We start from the raw sequence: 5,734 nt of genomic DNA, 5'->3' as shown, positions 1-5,734 counted from the left end.
GCAGGATGAGCCACATTCGAGTATTGCCCCACCCGCAATCGAAGCGAACAACTTCGAACTTAAACCTTCGCTGTTGCAGGCAGTGCAACAGAATCAATTTTCTGGAAATCCTACCGAGGATCCAAACCTTCATTTATCCGTATTTGTCCAATACGCTGACACTGTTAAAGCTAATGGTGTCACTTCAGAGGCAATTCGACTTCGTCTCTTTCCTTTCTCGTTAAGAGATAAAGCTAGAAGATGGCTTCAGTCTCTTCCTTCCAACTCAGTCACCACATGGAATGAGTTGAAGAAAGTCTTTCTTGCCCGATATTTTCCTCCAAGCAAAACAGCTATGTTGAGAGCCCAGATAAAGGGATTTAAGAAAAAAGATAATGAGTCTCTTTTCGAAGCATGGAAAAGATACAAGGACATGATGAGACTTTGCCCACACCATGGTTTAGAGGACTGGTTAGTAATTCACACCTTCTACAATGGTCTCTTGTACAACACAAGGTTAACAATAGACGCCGCCGCCGGTGGTGCGCTTATGGATAAACCTTACACCGACGCTTATCAACTTATCGAGAGCATGGCCCAAAATCATTATCAGTGGGGAAGCGACCGAACAATGGTAGAAAAACCTCAAACAAAAGGGGGCATGTACGAGATAAGTAGCCTTGATCATGTTAATGCAAAAGTGGATGCTCTTGCCCAGAAAATTGAAAGTTTAAATGTATCACCTCCAGCCACCGTGGTTGCCGTAACTCAAAATTGCGAAGTCTGTGGAATTCAAGGTCACACTCCTACAGGTTGTCAACTCCTAACAGGAATTCAAACAGATCAGGTGAAGTATGTTCAAGGAAATCCTTACTCACATACCTATAACTCAAACTGGAAGAACCATCCTAATTTTTCATATAAAAGTAACAACGCTTTATACGCACCAGGTCAAGCTCCCAATCAAGCTCCAGCTATACCTCCTAGATATCAAAAGCCAACCCCATCTACACCTAACAATAACGTTCCTAGGAAATCCAACTTGGAAATCATGATGGAGAACTTCATAGCTTCTCAACAGCAAACCAATAAAGAGTTCTTAAACCAGAATGTACACACTAGCGAACAAATTAAACAACTAGCAAGTAAAGTAGATGCCCTGGCTACCCATAACAAAATGCTGGAGACACAAATCTCGCAAGTAGCTCAACAGCAAGCGCCTACTGCTGCCCCAACTGGTGCATTTCCTGGACAACCACAACCTAATCCGAAAGGCCACGCTCATGCAATTATATTACGAAGTGGTACAGAGCTAGAAGGACCATCTGACCCAAGGATTGAAAACCAAAACTCTAAAAAGTCAACTGAGGAAGAAGGTAAACCTAAGGAAAAGGAAGAGTGTAATAAGGAAACCGTAGAAAAAAAAGAACCTTATGTACCTCCACCGCCTTACAAACCACCTATCCCTTATCCTCAAAGGCTAATTAAAACCAAAGACGCGAGCCAATTTAAAAAATTGGTTGACCTACTGAAACAATTAAATGTCACAATTCCTTTTACAGAAGCTATTACACAAATGCCCTCATATGCCAAGTTCTTAAAAGAAATTTTATCTAATAAAAGGAAACTTGAAGATAACGAAACCGTTACACTCACTGTTGAGTGTAGTGCAATAATCCAAAATATGCCTCCTAAACTTAAAGATCCTGGTAGTTTTTCTATACCCTGTCATATAGGAAAATTTGTCATAGATAAAGCTTTATGAGATTTAGGAGCCGATATCAGTGTTATGCCCTTGTCCATATGTAAGAAACTTGAAATGGGAGAATTAAGACCAACTAAAATGTCTGTGCAATTAGCAGATCGTTCTGTTAGATATCCCGTAGGAATTCTTGAAAACGTTCCCGTGCGCATAGGTCAATTCTACATTCCCACCGATTTTATAATTATGGACACAAGAGAAGATGAAGTTACCCCCATTATATTGGGAAGACCCTTCTTAGCAACCGCCGGTGCTATCATAGACGTAAAACGAGGACGACTCACTTTCGAAGTAGGAGAAGAGAAAATTGAGTTTATTCTTTCCAAATTTTTGAAAGCACCTGCAATAGAAGACACATGTTACTTCATGGATATCATCGATGAATGCATAAAAGAAACAGAATTAGAAAATCACTTAAGCATGTGGTACCTTACCATATTTCGTATTCCACTTAAGTGCACCGTACCTTACGATGTTCCTTAGTTCACTTAAGGGCACCGTACATTACGATATTCCTTAATTACTCTATCTCTCATCAATCCATCCTTTGCGTGTGACCCTATAGGTTTTCGCGGCGTTGGCAATTATATTAAATCACACATTTAACATAATAAACAGTGATCGGTATCTAGCAACACATCACTGCTACCCAAGTCACGAAAATGTCATGTGATCTGACAAATCCTTTTGTGATGATAATTATGTGTATAATTACCCTTTTGCCCTTATGTCTATATTGAACATAAGGCATAGATCGTGTCATCCTTGTCCAATTCAATATTGGGCCCATAGACATTTATCCTGTTACGCAGGATAGGCAAATTCCATCTAGGTCACTCATGTCCCTCAGCATGCTTCGTGGAGTACCCATCAACTGTCTTTATGGTTATCCAGTTACGGACAACGTTGGATCAGCAATAAAGCACTCGACTCTACATCTAGGGTCCATAGTGGTTTCAGGTCGAAGAGTGGTATACACCATTATCACCATGAGAATAACTTATGACACTTTGCATAACATTCTATGTAGTATTCTCATAGCGGGTCAATCCGGTATAAATATTACTCTTAATATTCATACCTATGTTTAAGACTTGATAACTCTTTATCCATGATCCTGAGATGTGATCATCAGTCTACAAACATAATAGTCTTAATGCTTTAATGTTATCCCACTTCACAATAAAGCTCGACTATGGATACTTTAAGAATAGTGTCCTTATGTTTAATGTGATCTCATGATTAAGTCATACTTAATACATTAAACGGACTAGCTATTCTAGGGACTTTACTAAACAAACATAATAAAGAAAAAGCCTTTTATTAATTAATAAATAATTCGATACAAGTAACAAAAGTATTGGCCTCTAGGGCTTACACCAACACTATAAGCCTTCCATACTTATTATAGGGTGGATCCCTCACTAGTATGTTGAACCTCTCCTCACATGGTGGATTTGTGGTTTTAGGTTGAGTTTTCTCCCTTTGATAACAAAAGACCTTAAGGCTTTTGACCAATCAATTCACCAACTTCTTTTGAGATTTTTACCCCGAACTACGAGGTTTTGATCCTACCTTTTTAAGATGGTATGTAGGCAATGGGTTTATCCATTCAAACACCAAAGTTGTAAATAATTTGTATATTCTTTTCCCATCTCCCCAATCATGTTTGCACAAATATTTTCACAAATACCAACCTACCATACAACATTTGTAAAAAGGGCTCCCTTAGAGTACTAAGGATGTTTTGGGTGCTTAAAACCTTTCCATTGCATAACCAGCCCCCTTACCCAGATCTCTGACATTTTTATTAGTTTTTGATTTGATAAAACTTCTCGGTTTTTGTTCGCTTTCTAACCTTTCCTTTGGATAAATAGAAGTGCGGTGACGACTCGAATTGTATGATTTACTTTTGATTTAGTTAATAAATCTAAAGGTAACGAATACCCCGCTACACTAGTTATATGCTTTATGTATTGAATATCCTTCCATTGTTGTACCTTTCGAATTAAAATATGGTTTAATACACTTGTTGCCAAGGTTTAATGGCCTTGCAGGTGAGGATCCACATAAGCATCTGAAGGAATTTCAATTTGTGTGTTTTACACCTTTGAGATCTGAAGGAGTCACAAAGGATCATATCAAGCTTAGAGCATTCTTGTTCTCACTTCAAGGAGCTGCAAAAGACTGGTTGTATTGTCTTGAGCCAAATTGTATCACAAGTTGGAATGATCTGAAAAGAGTGTTCCTAGAAAGATTTTTCCTTGCCTCAAGATCTGCTTCAATCAAAAACTATATGTGTGGTATTAGACAGATTGACATGGAATCATTGGTCGAATACTGGGGGAGATTCAAGAAGTTAGTGTTGAGTTTTCCTCAACACCAGATTTCTGTACAATTTCTAATTCAGTACTTTTATGAAGGGTTGTTACCTATGGACAAAAATACCTTGGATGCTTCTAGTGTATGAACACTTGTTGATATGACCCATGCTGCACTTAAGACCTTAATTAAAAACGTGTCACTCAACTCACAACAATTCACAACCAGAAACAACTATGTGGTTCTAACAAAAAGAGTGCATGAAATTCAAGCTGCTTCTTCCAACAAGGTTTTAGAAACCAGAGTTGATGAGCTTACTTCATTGGTGAGACAACTGGGGGTATGAAAAACTCAAATTGAAAGGTTAAGTGGCATTTGCACCTCTCCTGAACACCTAATATATACTTGTCCTACCTTGCAAGATCGTGTAAATTATGATTTGTCTCAAGCATATGCAACAAACATTTAAAATCCTCAAAGCAACAACCAATATAGGTACAACACTCCTGACCTATCCACTAACATGTATCATTCCAACTATAGAAACCATCTAAACCTTCGGTATGGGAATTCGCCCACACTACAACCCAGTCAAGAACAATTGATGCTACCGCTGCACCACCACTGAACACTCTATAAGTAACCACCTCTACACCTTTCAGACCTTCATTAGAGAACCTTGTCAAGAAAATGGTTGTGAAAAATCACCAATTTCATCAATGAACAAATTCTAGCATTCAAATGTGCAGACCCACATTGGACAACTTGCCACTTTAATGAATTCCGTGCAGCAAGCTCAAGGATCAAACCAACTACCTTCCCAAACAGTAGTGAATCCAAAAGGCCCTAATGTGAGTCAAATTTCTTTGAGATCCGGAAAGAGTTTTGGATCATCCCTAACACCAAAAAAAAATAACAAAGTTGTTGAGCCCATACTTGAGCCCATACCTAAGCTTGATTATGATGTTGTGGTTGAAACTGAAAATGAACAAGAGAAAGAGTATATACCATTTATTCCTTTATCATAGAGAGTAGTGAGAGCTAAAAAGATGGATGAGGGAGATAAGGATAAGGAGATATTGGACATATTCAGAAAGGTAGCAGTTAGCATTCCGCTTCTTGATGTGATTAAGAAAATTCTCAAATATGCCAAATTTATGAAATACTTGTGCACTCACAAGAGGAGATTGAAGGGAAATGAGAGAGTGAATATGTGAAGGAATGTTTCTGCCTTCATCCAACCTAAAGCACTTAAAAAAGCTACAACTGAGCAAAATGTTCCAGCTCTCACTCAAGCCATGCCCCAAAAGTACAAAGATCCGAGGACTTTTGCTATTCCATGTACCATTAGGGATAGTAAATTCAAAATTTTCATTCTAGATTTAGGAGCTTCTATTAATGGTATGCCTACTTATGTTTATAAGAATCTTGATCTCGGTCCTTTGTAGAATACAAGTTTAACCATTCAACTAGCGAACAAGAGCAATGCGCGCCTTACCGGAGTACTAAAATATGCCCTTGTTCAAGTTAATGATTTAATTTTCCTACAGATTCTTACATTTTGGACATGGAAGGAGAAACTAATTCAAGTAGGGAACCCATCATTTTAGGAAGGCCATTCATGGAAACAGTAAAAAAACAAAATTTGATGTTGTTGATGGCACATTGTCC

General features: G+C 38.2%; 1 pseudogene; it reads right to left on the bottom strand.

Moving 5' to 3' along the window:
• Nucleotides 1–341: 341 nt before the first annotated feature.
• Nucleotides 342–441, bottom strand: LOC127089506 (uncharacterized; annotated as a pseudogene).
• Between the last annotated feature and the right edge of the window lie 5,293 nt (nucleotides 442–5,734).

The sequence above is a fragment of the Lathyrus oleraceus genome, chromosome 5 (genome assembly GCF_024323335.1).
Source record: "Lathyrus oleraceus cultivar Zhongwan6 chromosome 5, CAAS_Psat_ZW6_1.0, whole genome shotgun sequence".
NCBI classification, from domain to species: Eukaryota; Viridiplantae; Streptophyta; class Magnoliopsida; order Fabales; family Fabaceae; genus Lathyrus; species Lathyrus oleraceus.
The sequence above is the reverse complement of the archived record's forward strand: the minus strand, read 5'-3'. Positions and strand labels throughout refer to the sequence as shown.